Genomic DNA, 18,073 nt, shown 5'->3' with positions numbered 1-18,073 from the left:
TTTTGTCCAAAATAAAACATGTTCAGCCTCACTCGCCTTTGGAAACTAAAATCCCACGAGCAGATGGCCAGTTTAGCATCTGCCTCCAGATGCTCTTTTTGCTAAGGCTGCCAACAAAGTTCCCACTTTGCATAATTTCTTGTATTGGCCTCTCTAATGAGAGCCCCAGCCTGAGGTGCCCCATGCTGTTTCTTTCAGAAGCCATTTTGTTGCTGCAGTGACACTGGGATCAGAGATAACTGGAGGTTAACCTTTCTAAGCCACAGGAACAAGTAAACATCTGCCAAGGTGAATGACTTGTGACCTATGACTGAGTTGCTGCATTCCCCAGTGTCACTGTTTTATTTGCTTTCATGCGTGTTTAGAAGCCAAGCTACAAAAGATCAAACATGCATATGAAGTTAAACAGTTTATAGATTTTTGTTGTAAAGTTGCTCATGCATTACAAATTAATAACATTGTTGAAGAATAACTTCTTGCTACATGGATAAGTCTAGAGCTTAGGAAAGTTAAAATCAGAAATGTAGCGGATAGTTACTGCCCTGATTTCACACAAATCCCCCAGTGAAAACTTCTGCTGCGGTCCTTCCCCTCTCTGCAACTGCCTGCTGTGTCACTGTAGCAGTTTTGTCTTTGCTGCAAATAAGAGCAAGATCAACTCTTTGATCCTACTTTTCCTTTAGATGTAAGCAGTCATGTCAACAACAGATGTTAATAAGAACAATAATAAGAATTACTCACCATCTGTCATACACTACACATACTAGGCTGCAAAACAAAAAAGAGTGTAGGTCTTTTAAATTTTAAATAACAGAATTCTGAACTAGAACAGGACGAGCATGCAAGGCAATGGAAGCACAAACAGTAGCAGCAGAAGGTCAAACTCCTGCTTCAGAGCCTTCTGCAAAATCAGCGTCTTCAATTCATGCCATCCTTGACTCCCACCAGCATCCTCAACTCCAGAAAAGCTCTAGAATAACACATTTCCTTGAAGGAAGGGAGCCAACTGTTTCTGGGTTTACTTCCAACTGCACCTTAGCCTTTCTCACAACATCCCTGCATGCCTTGGCATTATTGCTATATTCTTTCCACGTGGCTATTCCCTTTTTCTACATTCCATAAACTTCCTTCTTCCCTTTGAGTTTATCCATGAGCGCCTTGCACTTCCATGCAGGTTTCCTGCCACCTTTGCCTTGTTTCTTACTCTTAGGGATGCACTGATCTTAAGCTTGAAGTGGTGCTTGAATGTCAGCAAGCTCTCTTGAATCCCCCTTACATTCTAAACACTCTAACCCATAGGATCCTTCCAAGTAGGCTTTCAAAGACAGATATCTAAGTCAGCTCTCTGGAACTCCAGAGTAATAATCCTACTTCTTGCCCTGTTTCTTCCACGCAAGATCCTGAACTTCACCATCTCATGAATGCTGCATCACAAGCTGCCCTAAACTCTCACATCCCCAGACAGCTCTTCCTTGTTTGTAAGAATAAGATCCAGCAGCAAATCTCTCCTCATTGACTTCTCCACTACCTGTGTCAGAAACCGCCTCCATACACTGTATGAACCTCCCAGTCTGTATGTACCTGGCAGCACTGTTTTTCCAGCAAGTATCAAACTGACAGAAGTACCCATGAGAACCACTGCCTGTGACTGTGGAGCTGCTTCCAGCTGTTTGTAGAAGGCCTCATCAAAATCCCCCCACCTGATAAAGTAGCCTGTAGTACACACCTACAACAGTGTCACTCACATTATCCTGCCCCTTAATTCTCACCCACAAGCTCTCTACTTGTTCATTGTCCATCCCCAGGTAGAGCTTGATACATTCCTTTGCCTCCTCATGTAAAAAGCAACCTCACTGCCTCACCTTGCTGGTTTGTCTTTCCTAAAGAGGCAGTTGTCAATTTTATGCTTCTTTTGTTGCTAATTTAAGCATGTTGTTATCTGTAATATTGCAAAAGCATAATTTTACAAAGCAATACCAGTATCCAAAACAGAGTGAGAAGCTCTGTGACTGAGTTATGGCAGGGAAGTGGCTCTGCTCAGTGTGTTGTCAGCACTCAGCAGAGGTGAGGCAGAAGCCTGAGATCAGAAGATGAAAGAGCACAGAAGATGTTTGTGATGCTGCTGTTAGATTAGTCTTGTTGGCAGACAGAATGCGTGAGGTCTTCCTCTGGATGCTGAAGAATCTGAAAGCCATCCTGCTTACACTTGCCCCAACAACTGATACAAGTTTCACGCCCATCTGCAATTCAAATTGGTTTGTGGTATTTTATTTCCCCCTTCATTTTAAAGTCTGCTGGGATAAAAAGGATCTGTTCAGAGGAAGAAATATTTGGTGCAATATCAGTAAGCAGAGCATAAGTCTCAGTGCAGAGCTGTGGTATGTTTAAATGTTTGCAACATGTACAGTTCTGCACCATTTGCTTTATACAGAAATATATATATGAAAGAGAAATGTTAACGGAAAACAGAGAAAAGGTGGTTATACATCGGATGTCTCTGCAGGCACAGGAGCACCATGAACACAGGAGGGGACACCACTATGAAATTGCATCTGCATACAGATGAACCTCAGTAGGACCAGCTGCAAAAGGCAAACTGCAAGTATTTCTTCTTCGGCATAAGCAATTCCCATACAAGATGGTTTTCTGTTTGCAGAGGCATGCTTCCAGGCCCCACAATGCCTTTCTGAACAGACTGAGATCTGAAAATGGATGTGGGAATGAACAGTGAAGTCAAAACCACAACCACATTTAACAACTATGAGCTTTTTGGAATTAAAAGAGAAAAACCCTGTGGGACTCTGCAAGACAACCACACTATTAGAATTCTGTCTTTGCAGTAACTCTCCCATGCAGTGGCTTTTGTCTTTGTATGGTAGGTATTTCCAGAGTGATACTGAACAAAATTTAATCCACTGCTCTACAATTTCCTTCACTCTGAGTTCCCGACCTCTGTGCCCTGCATCACAGAAAAGCCTGTGTGACAGAGAGCTTCAAGTAGATGGAGAAATCTGACAGAAAACCTCTAAAAGGTGCTCTGGAGGCATAACTGTTGTTTCTGTTTACTTAGGCCTCACGGCTTCAGTAAGAGAAGTTGGCCTGTGAGTCTGCCTCTGTGGTCAGCCCATGGTCTCCAGTCTGTCTGAGCCTGGATCAGGGGGAAGCTGCACAGAACCAGGCTGTGGCAAAGAGACCAATAACCCCAGCTTGGCCCCATGCATTCTCCTTCCCACACAGGGGATATGCAGTAGATCTCCTCTCTTTATTTTCAGAGAGGAAAAAAGGATCAATCTACTTAATAGGAAATAAAATATCAGGAGGAAATTCCAACTACAGTATGTGATTTCTACATTTCAGCACCTCTCTGCCTCAACATCTCAGGGAAAAAACACTCCAAAACCTTTTATTCATGAAAACAATGTCAGGCAAATGAGAACATTTTCTCTATCACTAAAATGAAGCACTGTTTGACAAGTGCTGAGTTTGACTATGATCTAACCAACTTCACAACATTAACCTGGTTAATAAACTATATTTCACTTCATACAGGTGTCCAACAAAGAAATGTATAACCAAATACTGCAGGCAGCAGATGCAGCTACAAAGTTAAACAATGCTGAGAATGCTTCATACTTTTCTCACACTGATAAAGTGTCTCTAGAAAGCCTGCACTTCTCTATTAACTTAACCTGTCATAACACAGAAGCAAATAGCACAATACATAGCATCAGTGCCGAAGTTTTGAGCATGTTACCGTCACAGAAGCTTATAAAAAACGGAGACTGTATATTGTTATACAGTAAACCTGCTCCAATTTGGGAAGCTACCTCTGTGATTACAGAGATTATCAAACAAACTGTAACTGGAGACAATGAGGATGGCGCTACAATTTTTTTAATTGCCTCTTCAGTGTAATAGCTGAATTAGCTTTTAACCATCATTTCTCATTAAAATGTTTCCATGGATGTACCAAGATCACCCACAGAATGAACCTAGACATTTCCTATTAGCAACTGTGAGAGACAGGATATTGAGCAATATGCTTTTGGTCTGAACCTCTTCATTTGTTCTCATCACAGAGGACTGTGGGTGGTGAGAAGAGAAACAGAGTTTGGGTGGTGAGAAGAGAAACAGAGTTTGGCCAGAGAGATTAGTAATCTGACATTAACACCTACTGAATAATGAGGATGTGCCATAAAGTCAGAAAGAAATCTTGATGTATTGATTAGAAGAAAAATGTATTGCTAGGAAAAAAATAATCACTCCAGGGAACTGGGTAATGACATCAAAACCACAGCTTTATTAGCTCAGAAGCAGTGTTTCAGTTCCCATGATTGAACTGGAACTTTGCTCCGTATATAATTCTTGCAGGTCTCACTGATGTTCACCGGAAAAAAGAAATGAATGCTACATGCTGTGAATATGCAAATTAACGCATGTAGAGTAAAACATTTTGCCATTTGATGCAGAAAATTCTTGGATCGGTGGTTTGGATGGAAATTCTACAACCTCAAGCCCAGTTTTCATCAAGTCATTTTTCAGACATAAAGCAAAGCTGCAGATGCTGTTTACCAAGGTAGGTAGAAGATAAACTCCTCCAATCCCAAGGATCCTATATTACTATGGAAAAAATCTTTAACATCAGTGGTCCTCTAAAAAACAAGGGAATTTCTATTTAAGTAATATTCATAGAATCATAAATGGTTTGGATTGGAAGAGACTTTATAGATCATCTAGTTCCAATGCCCCTGCCGTGCTCATGTAGATACCTTCTCAGCAAGAAAACATCTTCCATAATAAATTCATGTTTCTTCTACCTGACGAAGTCTGCAGAGGTTCAAAATAGTCCTTTCTCATAAAGGCAGGCTTCATGGGAAGGAAGCATGAATTTTTTTCTGTAACAAGATGGCTGTGCCACGCTAAATTGTTCCTATCCTAATATGAGTCAAAGAGGAATAATGGAGCACTGTCGTTCCCTCTGCAGAAAGGTATAACTGGGTAATTTGGACATGTGGAGAATGTTATTCACTAATTTTCAAAAGGTGTTTCAAGACTGGATAACTAAACAAATCCATAAGTAAACCCCAATTTTCTGATTTGGATTACAGAAGTGCTGAGCTGTTGAGAGTTTTGTCTTTGATATCTTCAACCTTTGATCAGGTGATTGTAAAGCTAAGCCAATTTGAAATCACTGCATTAATGATTTCTAACAATTTACAAAACTAGAAGAATATTGGCTCAATTGATAGGAAGGGAAGTACTTAAGGGAAGTACACCTACAAAAGAAAACTGACTGCTGTCACTTCTGCAAAGGAAAGCCTAAGAAATAAACACTGCCTGAAAATGTGTCTACTGGGAGGACTGATTTACATCTTGTTTCTTGTTTCAGTTGGTTTCACTGAAGAAAATAAAACTATTTTAAATTTAACCAGGAATTGGGACTTCTTTTTTTTTTTTTTTATTTATTAATTTAATTAACATAGACTGCTCTAAATCTTGAACTGGCATTTGCATTAAATCTGAGACATTACTTCTTTTAGTAATGTCTTCTTACTTCCCTTTTCAGTATTTTTTGGTCTACATTAGATAAAGCTTTCATCCAATCCACCACAGAGGAAATTTCCAAATGAGCATTTTTAATAGCAGATAGGATTTTTAGAGCAGGAGCAGAAGTCCTTTTAAAAAACTGGAAAACCAGTATCCGGAGTGCTCCAGAGTTTGCTGGACTCTCTCAGAGGAAGGACTTGTACCAAATATTAATTTGGATGAGAATTTGTTGCGGAAAAAAAGCCCCACTGTGTATAACAGAACTTTTCTGTTTGTTAATAAATTGTTCTTTTACATTTTGTTTGCTTTGTCCCAGAAACAGTGGACACATAGCACTATAGGACAAATACTGAACATTATTTTGTATTAGCAAGACAATGCTCACTTAAAGTTTACCATAAACATCAGGTAAAGAGGTTTACCAAAATGTTTTTTTTTCTTCCTTTAAAATATTGATTTTTTTTTGATGCCAAAAAAGTCAAAAAAATGACTTCTTCCCATTTGTATAACAATAAGCTTTGATAGGTAGAATATATGAAATATACAGTAGCTTCTGAAAAGCTATCTAGGCTTACTCAGCTTACAGTATGTGGAATGTAATTATCCAGAAAGTGAAATATGTATAAAAATAGGTAAAATCCCTACAACATTTGTACTGAATTATAATTCCTCCTGCCAGGAAGGTTACAACAACTCTACAGTACATGTATGAAATGTTTGTTCATAAAGTTAAAAAACATCATTACCGTACTGAAGAACACATTGAATGTAGGAATGCATAATCAGAACTGACTCTCAATTCTGCTTAGCTGGTGCAAATCTACAGAGAACCATCACCCTTTCTGCACAAAACAAAACCAACCTCTAATGTGAGAGTTGTTTCTTCGTTTTGTTTGTGTTTGTTTGTCATAAAGGGGCCAGACTCAAGTTTACTAATGAAATTCCTCTGGAAGTGGAAGTATTTGTTCAAACACTTTTTTCCCTATCTCCACTCTGTTTACCAACAGCAGTCACCCACCTTTAAAATGATTATTGCCTGACATTACATGAAGCTTTTACTGCTTGTTCAGAACAAGGCAGTGAAATAGAAAGAACCTCCGATTCCCCTGGCATGACCCAGTTCTGGGCTTGTGCTTTTTGACGAGTCTTTGATCTGCAGCAGGCCTCATAGGCTGGTCTCCCGGAGGAACATGGTGCCAATGTTGTAAGAAACTTTCCTCACTCTGGCAGATGTGATGGAGGGTTTTGGCTGCTTCTGACCACTTCTGACCTCGAGGAAGTAACAGATCCCAGGAATTTCCTTTGGAAAGTTTTCTGGAAGCTCTTCACGGGAACGAGGGATAAAAATAAAATTTTCTTCCTTTTTCAAAAGCCTAGAAAAAAAGAAACAGAGAGATATAAAAAACTATGAAACACATTACAGACACATTTCTGTGGAAGAGATTGGTCCTAGGTGATCTCAAATTTAAAAATTTGACATCTAGAAAATCCTTGGCCAGGATCCCCAGCCAATTACCAATCAAATTCAAAACCGAAATAGGTCCCAAAACAGCAAAACCAGCTTCAACAAGAAACAAATAAAATCTGACACTATCCATCAAATATACCTGCAAGTTTAATTTAGGACACTTGGTTGAGGTCAAAAACAGATACAGGCTCATGTGAGCTACAAAGCCAACCCCGCTCTCCTCCAGCCATGCTGTACAAATGGCACAATGTCACAGATCTGATGATACTGCCTGTTGCTATCTGTAGTCTTTCTCCATGTTGGAAAAACTTTTTCTGGCTAAATCTGGTAATTTGGGGCCTTTTCATGAAAATAGCTTAGTTGCAAAATGAAGTAAACAATCTACACCTTTTCTATTTGTTTCCAGTAAATGAAGAATTGAAAAGAACAATTTTGAGGTAATAGTAAATTCTAAGCACAGTTGGATACATGAAAATAGCCTTCATCTTCTTCTCAAAGATATTTATTCTTTCTCTCAATCAGAGAGAAACTCAAAAACATCAGTGGGAAGAACCTTGTTAACTTCAGCAGATTTTGTAATAGGCTGTTTATTTTGTGTCTCTAAAGCTGATTTCTGGAGAGTAAATGACTGAATGAATCCTGTTGCTGGGTGAATATTCTAGGATTTTCAGCATATTTAATGGAACTTCCTTTACTAATTTTTTTTTTCTTTTCTTTTTGGCTGGGAGAATCCATGTGAGCTCCTCACAATTTCTCTAAATATAAAGGCATTTTTTTCTCAGCTTTTAAGTAATCAGATGGCCGTAAGTCTAACCATGTTTTTGCCTTTGAACTTCTGTGGTGGTCTTTGTTTACCATATGGTTTGAGTGTCATAATCTATTTTCCAGGCTGTCAACTCTATGAGCAAAACACAGTGATCTTCTTTCCATATTGTGTGAGAATCTGCAGAGGCCTCTGCAGAGAAGCTTCTCTCTCTCATCTCCACAATGCTTGCAGTAAATATCTTGTATTTTAAGTCTACCACTTTAATACAATGAAGCAACCCTATTTTTCAAACTAGATTTTGCAAGGAATAGATGAACTCTTTGAACTTTCTGAACTAAAACCACAAGCTTTCACTCCAGACTTTCTTCTCTGAATGGCCCATTCACTGTAGAGCATCCAGCCTTGCTAAAAATCAGTGGTTTCTTTCTCAGAGCCCAACATTATTTGATTGTAATGACAGTTACAGATAGAGAGATTTAGTTCAGGGCTGGCATTGAGTTTAATCAATATTTTCACACTATTTTCCTCATAGGATGAAAGTACAAAATATTAATCAAAGGCGTTATTTTCAGCTGTTTTGTGAGTTGCAACTTGGTTGTAATGAAATTCTCTGAGATTATCAAAAGTGCCAGCAGCGAAGAGTGACTAACCAATTAGTACAGCTATTTGGAAATTTATCCAGTGTGGCTTGTGATAGACTTCACATCACTATATTAGGTAATATTTGAATTAGCCTCTCATCAGAAATTGCCTAGCTGACCTTTATTTCAGCTCCCAAGCGATCACAGCAGGAAATAGTCCTCTTTAACAAATATTAATGGAAGCTACTTATAATCATATTCTATGCTACTTACTTTATATGCTTATGAAAAAAAAAATCAATTCTTGATGACTCTAATTAGAAAGGCTTTAAGCAAGATAAAAACGATCTCTTCCAGTCTTGTCCTAAAGTACAGGTTCTTCTTTGGACTCTGTTAAACATACTGGTCCTGACAGTCGGTTTCTCAGACAGTGGGATCAGATTTCAGAAATTGCATCTGATTTCTCATAGCTTTGTGCATACACCAAAAAAGGAGTTTTCTGCTTATCCTCAGTGTTTATCAGTGGGGACATTTTTCTCCAGGAAACTTCTCTCCCATATTTAGATGATTCACAAGGTTAAAACAGTACCAGTTGATGTCTGCAACCCAGAGGTAACAGCCCTTGTTAAGTTTCTTGCCTTCCTCTTCAAGGGTATGAAGAGCCTTAGAGTACAGTTCTGCCAAGAGTTGAACGAATAGTGCAGATCGACAGCAAGGGCAAAGCTGAGCCACACAACTGGCTCTTGCATTTCCTCTCTGACTCTGGGCACTAATTGGTGTAAAACCTTGTGTCTGGAAGCTTGTGGTGGCACCTGTTCTGGTTGTTAGTCCCAACTTGCTGTCCAATCTCAGAGTGCTTTGTTGTGCCTGCTCTGAAAGTCTGAGAAATTATCTGGCATCTTAAACTCTACATAAAGCATTTCAAATCCCTCCAGTATTTCACAGTCGTAGAGCTTCATTTGAGGTAGTGCAACCTCAGCAGTTCAGGAATATGCATATAACAACTAGTTTGAAACTATTCCAAAGCATTTATCTCAGCAGTCCTTCCTGCATCACTTCTGAATATTTCCCTTAAGAGCGTTACTGCAAAGGACGTTTTTATGGTAGGTTATTCACAGGGTCAGAATTCTGGATTCCACTCAAGCAGTTGGATACACAATTTACAATTTAACTTAAACTGTGAGGACGAGGCTACTCAAGTATTCCTACAAATTGCCTGGAACCAGGTCTACCCTCAGCTTGTCTTTCTTATTGATGTTTTAGGGGAGGAAGAATTTCTGATTTGTAATTGATTAATTTGACAGCTTCCCCTCTTAACATGAAATCTTAACAGCTTAAATTCTTGTTCTTTCCCTTCCCTGATGGAAATACTATTACCATTCAGACAAAAAGATAGTATCTGAGAATCATCCTCTTTTCATTTTCTGGAGTGGAGGGGAGGTTGGTATGGTTTTCCATACGTATATGCATTTTAACCTCAGTATAATGAATTTATATGAACTCTAAATAAAATTGATGATATGATACAATCTGGCAATTTGTTTAGTCAGAGTTAAAACACCCACTCAGAACTGAGCATTGACGTAAACTTCTTTAAGATATATAGTTTTGCATAGATCAATGTTTGAGTTTTCTTAAAGAAATACAATGGACTAAATTAAAGGAGAACATATACTGCCTTCCTAAATACAGCATGCAGCAAAAAGAGCGAAGTGCTTAGGTCAGTCTTCCTTACATGTTATCTTCTCTGACTATAAATAAAGAAAAATTATTTCTGTTCTAACTCTTACAGTGGGAAGCTGCTTCTGATGAAGTGTACTGAACTGTCTTTACCTTGTTTAGCTCCATTTATTAATTGGTAAAATCAGGAAAAGTTAATTAATGGCTTCACAAATGGATTATCAGTATCCTCTGGGATTGCTGATCTCTTCCTCTATGTGAATGAGCGTTGGTCACTTCACTAGCTGGTATCTGGTTTCACAAAATACATCAACTCATTTGTTTCCATATGAATTATTATGCCATTAATTAGAAATTGATAGTCTGCTTATAATATACACTATATAAGTGTATTAATTTGCTCCTGTAATGCCCCAAATCAGTCTACTTGGTCCTAAATGTTAGTGGCTTTGAATTTCTCCCACTGTTTTTGTACATACTAGAAAGACTGGGAGACTGAGAAAAACTTGACTATGCCTGATTCTAATTTATGTCATGTTGTACTTTATGGAAGTTCATGTATTGGTATTTTTCCTTCAAGTGTAGTAAGATTATGAAAGAATTAGTCCTGATTTTGTATTTAATACATTGTATATCACATGCAGCTATGCATGGTGTCTATCACTAACTTCTAATACTTCTATTTCTCACTCACTAAGCAGAAGAGTTACTGCGTCAGCACTTTGATCAGGACATAATAGAACCAGAGTCAGTGATTAGGATTTTGCCATCACTAGGGAAAGGTCGCAGGCTTTGTATAGACCTAACAATACAGATCTAGGATTTGTGTGGAGTTGCCTAAGATTGAGTTTATTTCAGTTCTAAAAATATCAGCCATATTGCTTAAGTAACTTATAGCTTTAGTTAAGCTGTGTGGAATTGGGCAGCATAACATCTACTGTTATCTAACTGACAGTGATCGAACCAGAAGTTATCCCATGATCCTCAAATGAGAATGTCAAGCAATGGAGAAGAGAATTCAGAACTGGATTCACAAAACACAGTGACTATGGAAGTGCAGCCTCATGGAGGCAGATGACACAGCTTTCAGGAATAAAAGGGAATAGAAAAACAAGAATAAACCAGTGCATTTGGATGAGACTTCTAACACTTTAATTAGACTGATTTCTTATGTCCATGTACAAGCTGTGTTCCCCTTTTGCCCACAGCTGAATTCTCTGTCCGATAATACATCTCATGAAAGCCTACATGGTGAACATGATAAAAAGAAAACTTTTTTAAAGGATTGTCAGAAACAAAAATTTTAAAACCTGAAAAGGCTCTCAGAGAGTAAATCCACTTATCTGCCCATATGCAGATAAAGACACAAACAGTAGGAAAAAGAACTTATTGAAAATAAAATACTCTGAGGCATTTATAGAAACTCATAGTGTTATAAAAAAAAAATAGATAATGATAGATATAAATACTTATTTTTAATTACCAAAAAGTAAATTGAGTTCCATGTAACAGCATACAAATTCAAAATCTTGCAGGTTTTAATTGATTCTAAAGGCTGAAGAGCAATTCAGGCAGGTGAACTGGCAATGACCTCACCCAGCTCCATGCAAAACAGCCCTCGGTGGCTCTCTGCCCTAATCACATCAGGAGGTGGGAACAGGGTGACTACCTCTGCTTACGCTCAGTGCTGGATGTATTGCCTACCATGTGACAATGGGAAGTATATCTGTATCCCATACTTATTTGAAGTACATTCTCTGTAAGGGAAATATGTACTAGAAAAGGTCATATGAGGAAAGAAGAGGAAAAGAAAAAAGTTATTCTTAAAATAGTTACTTGATCTAAAGCAACAATTAAGTTTGCCTGCTTTAAGTGTTGAAGTCCTAAGGCATTACGTTTAAATACTATCAAGAAAACAGAATAAATGTAGATGTATTATATTAGTATCAGATAAATTTTATTATTCAAGGCTAAAACAAATAATTAAAGAGTAATTAATCTTTCTTCTATACTGAACAGGAGACTGAAAAATATGATTTCCCTTGCTTATGGAAAATATGGTAATTTTATTCAGTTCAGGATAATACAAATGAATTACGTAAACCTACAGCTGGATTTGCCAGTTTACTACAGGAATGTGGAATGTGTTATTCTCCTACTCCTTCCTGGCAATATGTTTAATAAGGGCCAGCCTGGGACCAGTAGTCTCCACAATTTCCATACGTTTCACCAGAAGTTTTTCCAGTGCTGTTCAGTGCTTTTCACTGTACAATACTCAGTGATTCAAAGTAACAAGTGCTCTGTAGTCCTTCTGTCAGAAGACCAGTCTGTGTCAAAAGAACAAGGTATTTTGAAAAGAACTGATCTTTTATCACCAGCAGATTCAAAGCCCACTTTTGTAAAAGACACTGTCTTATACTGCTGAGCTCTTCCCCAGCAAGTGTAACTGGGAGCAAGTCTGCCTCAGGTTCACTGCTGCTGCTAAGCAACACCACATCTTATTTATTTAAACTCTCCTTCTCACAAGGGCAGATTATGGGCTCATAGGGAAGTGTCTGAACCATTAATAGGCATACTGATGTACGATTATCATTTGAACGCTGATGACACTTTGTAATGCATAATTTATACTGTAAAATGAAAGCTGATAAGTATGAGACATGTTTGCAGTATCTGCATGCTTTGTAAGTACAAAATATATTATCAGAATAATCACGGTAGACACACATGCATTATGATAAACGCTAGTAATTAAAAGGAATTCTGTTATTTTCATACTAATTGTGGAATTATCTACTTTGTAGAATACTTCTTCTAAGATAATAAAAACATTAAATGAGTAAATGGCAGCACAGAATGATCATAGAATCATAGAATCAGAGAATCGTAGAATGGCCTGGGTTGAAAAAGACAACAATAATCATCAATCATTGTTTCAACCCCCCTGCTATGTGCAGGGTCACCAACCACCAGACCAGGCTGCCCAGAGCCACATCCAGCCTGGCCTTCAATGCCTCCAGGGATGGGGCATCCACAACCTCCTTGGGCAACCTGTTCCAGTGTGTCACCACCCTCTGAGTGAAAAACTTCCTCCTAACATCTAACTTAAACCTCCCCTGTCTCAGTTTAAAACCATTCCCCCTTGTCCTATCACTATCCACCGTCATAAACAGCCGTTCCCCCTCCTGTTTGTATGCTCCTTTCAAGTACTGGAAGGCCACAATGAGGTCTCCCTGGAGTTTTCTCTTCTCCAAGCTAAACAAGCCAGTTCCCTCAACCTTTCTTCATAGGAGAGGTGCTCCAGCCCTCTGAACATGTCAGTGGCCCTCCTCTGGACCCGCTTCAAGAGCTCCACATCCTTTATGTACTGGGGGCCCCAGGCCTGGACGCAGCACTGCAGATGAGGCCTCACAAGAGCCAAGTAGAGGGGGACAATCACCTTCCTCTCCCTGCTGGCCACCCCTTTTTTAATGCAGCCCAGAACACAGTTGGCCTTCAGGGCTGCAAGCACACACTGCTGGCTCATGTCCAGCTTCTGGTCCATCAGGACCCCCAAAGTCCTTCTCTGCAGTGCTGCTCTCAAGGAGATCTTCCCCCAGTTTGTATAAATACCTGGGATTGCTCTGACCCAAGATCAGCACCTTGCACTTGGTTTTATTGAAAGGTCAGCTGTAAAGATGTTGCAATTTGCAAGGAATCACCTCAAATGCAAGGAATTTGTACATAGTAAATTATATACACATGCAAATTCTACACAAGAAAAGTTATATACTGGTGCATCGGATTATTACTCATTTATTTAGATAGTACTACTATATCATGTTAAAATGCCCTTGATCACCTTCAGGATCTCTGAATAATTTTGCTTTATGGAATATTTTGTAATCGCAGTCTTTCCTGGCTCCTGCCAATGGTGCTGTTTCCTGACTTCTCCCTATCTGTTCTCATCCTTTCAAACATTCCAGCAGGCATAGTTTGTAATAGTCTTTTCAGTGGCTCCATGTACATTCACTTTATTTTCTCAAATACCTTCTGTAAAAGTCTGGGAGAATCTTGAATGATAACTGTCTCACATTTGAACATGTTTTATTGCTGTTTCTACTTCTTTTACCTCTAACCATGCACTTAACCTGCTACTTGCACTTAAAGCTCTCTAAATTGAGCCCTGATTTTGCAATTTTTTGCAATAACATTACAATATCATCACTCATTTTTCACTACCTTCCTTTTTTTTTTGAAGCTAAAGTCAAAATTTGTAGTATTCTGGAAGACAAAATCAGACATGATGATCACATTAGGTGAAAGCTTGGCCATGCTGAAACAATTTGACTTTCATCAACAACCCAGTGGTTTCAAGACATACTCTCATATAATACCAAAATGTCACCTGATACATGGCTCCTCCATGACTGCTTTGTAAATTGTTTTTTGCTTGCAAGTAGCCATGGGAATCTTTCAATACTCCTATTCTAAAGACTGTGTTTTCAACAGACTTGAGCAGTCCAACAAATAACACAAGGCTGAACTGTTAAATCGGTATATATTTTTCTATGGATTCACCAGAAAATCAATATCCAAAACCATTCAGAAGTAAACTTTGTGTAAAGAACTAAAGCACAATCTTGTCTTTTTGTCTTTTACTTTATTTTCACAATGTCTACTTCAAAAAAATAACTGGGTCCCTTCAGTGAAAGTTGCTATTGTTCACCAAGTTTCAAAAGCTGTCAGAGTTATACACAACGTATGAAACTATTCTAGATACACCAGTTGATGCTGTGACATTAAGCAGGTTATTTTTTCTTTTTCAGTAGAATGCATAGGTTTACGTCAAAAATTATCAATTTCTTTATTTAGATCTAGAATTTCAATCAACAGGCACTCAGGGTGCTAACTGGACAATCATATACGTCCAACCCACTTGTTTTCTGTTTTTCTTGCCCTTTTTGTATTTTAATAAAAATATATATTTAAAAAGACTTTTTTATGCATATAAATTAACTATATTATATATTTTATATGCAGCTCAAGCAAGCCAATAGGCTGGACGCTCATAAACATCAGACACCCGTAAAATAATTCAGTCTGGGAAGCACCACAAGAGCTTTCTCATCCAAACTATTGCTCAAAAAAGATAAACACTGAATTCAGACTGGATTGCTCAGAGTTCCACTCAGTCAGGTCTTGAAAACATTCAAAGATAGAGAATGCTCAGCCTCTGTGCACAGCCTATGCCACTGTCCAGCTGTCCTCATGGGACAGAGTATCTCTTCATAAGCAGGCTGAGCCTCTCCTCTTTATATCCACTGTCTCTTGCTCTTCCACATTACCCTATTCTGGACAGCTCAGCTTTTTCTCCTTGATGATCTCCCTCTGACCACTGGAGTATGCTGTCAGTTCAATATAATTGTATATGAATACATATTTCCTATGTATCTATAGAAATCATTTTTATTTAAATGAGTAGATTTTCTATACCTGACAGTAACTTAGGTTTATGTTTCTCTTGCACATTACCAGAAAACCATATGAACCTCCCTCTGCACACAATGCAAAAGTCTGTTCAGATTTTCTGCCTCTTGTTAAATTACCTACACTTGCGTCCCTTTCCATAAATCTGATTTCAAGTAAATGGGCTCTTCAGATAAGTGACATTTTATTCACTAGTTTTAATTACTTTTTAACTTTTATTTCTGACTGCTTTCTATTTCAGTGTATCAGAAGCTTCAATTCTTGGATGAAGAAATTCCATTCAAAGCCTTAATTTACACAGATAGTTTTGGGAAAAGTAAATACTGAGATGCACAGGTCTGTAAAAGAAAAAAAAAAAAGAAGAGAAAGAAAGAAAAGAAAGAAAAGAAGTATTGTTTGAGAAATTTCTTACAGACTTACTGCAGAGGAACAGCCTGAAAACCTGAGCAAAAACTGCACTTCAGAAAATTACTTCAGAGTGTAGAAAAAAAGAGTAAGATTTAGATCTCCTGCCCAAAAGCAGTGAATATATCAGTCATAATCCAAGCACAAGAAATTCTTATAGTCAAGCTGTCAAATTTGAACAATAAGGAACACCTTTCATTATTTTAGGAGATGTTCCTCATAACCTGATTTAATCAAGCCTTTGCTTGATTATTTGCATAATTTCTTCAAAGAGGCGGTGATTATGCTTTGCCATTTCCAATCTTTTTTCTTATTAAGAAAATACTTTTATCAAGTGTCTCTTCACAGTGCTAAGAAACTTTGTCGCCAAGAAAGCACAAAAACTCCTCGGTGTCACTGACAAAATTAAAGGCTTTCTCCTGAGTCAGTGGAAACATGCTTCTTTTCATCTACTGTGTACGGCTGGTGGAAAGAAAAAAAAACCCTTGTCTGAAAGCTGTGATAGTACACAAAAAGATGGCACTATGAGAGACACTGCCCATGAAATAAAAATCATAGAATATCCTGCGTTGAAAGGGACCCATTAGAATCATCAAGTCCAACCCCTGATCCCACACAGCACCACCCAAAATCCAAACCTGTTATCTGAGTACTGTCCAGCAGCTCAGGGCCGTGCCCATTGCCCTGGGCAGCCTGTTCCATGCTCACCGCCCTCTGGCGCTGCCATGAGGCCTCCCCTCAGCCTGCTCTGCTCTGGGCTGAGCACACCAGGGACCTCAGCTACTTCTCATACCCCTTGCCCTCCAAATCCTTCACCATCTCTGTAGCCCTCCTTTGGACTCCCCCTAATAGCTTTATGCCCTTCTCATACTGTGGCACTCGAACCTGCACTCAGTGCAGGAGGTGAGGCTGCACAGTGCAGAGCAGAGGGCACAGCCCCTTCCCCTGCCATATGGCAGGGCTGGCCCCAGGGCACCCCAGGGCATGGTTGGCCCTTTGGGCTGTCAGGGCACACTGCTGACTCACAATCAACTTGCCGAAATTCAGAATCCCCAGATCCCTCTTCCTGCTCTCCGCTCTCTGGTTCCCCAGCCTGTACATTGATTCAGGGTTGCCCTATCCTAGGTGCTTGCTCTTGCTTCGGTTTCTTGCTGCTGATGATTCCCCAGCCCTCCAATTTATCAATATCTGTCTGTAAGGCCTCCCTACTCTCAAGGGAATTAACAGCTCCTCTCAGTTTAGTATCAATTGCCCACTTCTGTTACATGGTATTTTAGGTAGAAACTGCTGGCCCTCCTTGTTGTGCTCCTTTGCTTTCACTGCTTCCATTTTCTACACATTCTGACACAAACATGCAAATGAATGCCTGAGAACATCATGCAATTGCTCTTTCCAATTATTCTGCAACCTACTGACTTTGTGCTCTAGTTCATATGCCAAGTGAGGGCAGAGCATGCTTTAAGAACTCACTGTAAACAGATTGTAATAAAAAAGCAGTATGAAAAGCTAAGAGCACTTACTGGTATGTGGTTGGACTGACATTGATGCGACGTGGATGACTTCCTGACTCAAACTTGCTTGCAAGGGTGACATTGTTTCCAAAGAGACAGTAGCGTGGCATTCTTACACCAACAACGCCGGCCAGCACTGATCCTGAGTGAATGCCTATCCTCATCTGCAAAAACATGAGATTTGTGTCAGTTTGTCTATTTTGTGCTGCATGTGTTAATGGCATCAGCCCTAACTTACAAGTCAGTCACAGCAACCCTGTCAAAGAAATAATAAATCAGAGAATGCAGAGTGAAAGGAAGTAGGCTCCGCATTCCACAAGCTCAGATCAGATGGTGTTAAAAAAGGGGAAGAAGACAAACATGGTATCTTTTCACTATAAACATTTTTGTCTGCTGCTTCTGTGCCCACAGTGCTGGAGAATACCACAGTAAAAACAGGAATCACAAACAGAACAGAACCAAATAACCAACTGTAACTGCAATATCAGTAAAAACTCAAATAGATACACCACAGAGGGTTTGTCACCGGTTCTGATGCAGGCTTTAAAACAAGACCCAAATTTTCTCAAGCTGTAAGGAAGAACAGTAAAATAGAGTGAATGAATATGGTACTTTTTTCCATCATTTTTTTCCTGCCAAAGGGCTA

General features: G+C 39.0%; 1 long non-coding RNA gene across 1 annotated transcript; it reads right to left on the bottom strand.

The window, feature by feature from the left end:
* LOC104917591 lies at positions 1-17,618 on the bottom strand. The gene is made up of 2 exons (XR_002111098.2): positions 17,437-17,618; positions 1-6,920 (listed from the first exon to the last, which is right to left on the bottom strand). It is a non-coding gene; the product is annotated as an uncharacterized LOC104917591 (long non-coding RNA).
* Between the last annotated feature and the right edge of the window lie 455 nt (positions 17,619-18,073).

This window comes from Meleagris gallopavo, chromosome 1 (assembly GCF_000146605.3).
Source record: "Meleagris gallopavo isolate NT-WF06-2002-E0010 breed Aviagen turkey brand Nicholas breeding stock chromosome 1, Turkey_5.1, whole genome shotgun sequence".
Taxonomy (NCBI): domain Eukaryota; kingdom Metazoa; phylum Chordata; class Aves; order Galliformes; family Phasianidae; genus Meleagris; species Meleagris gallopavo.
Note: the sequence above shows the minus strand (reverse complement) of the source record. Positions and strands in the feature narration are given on the sequence as shown.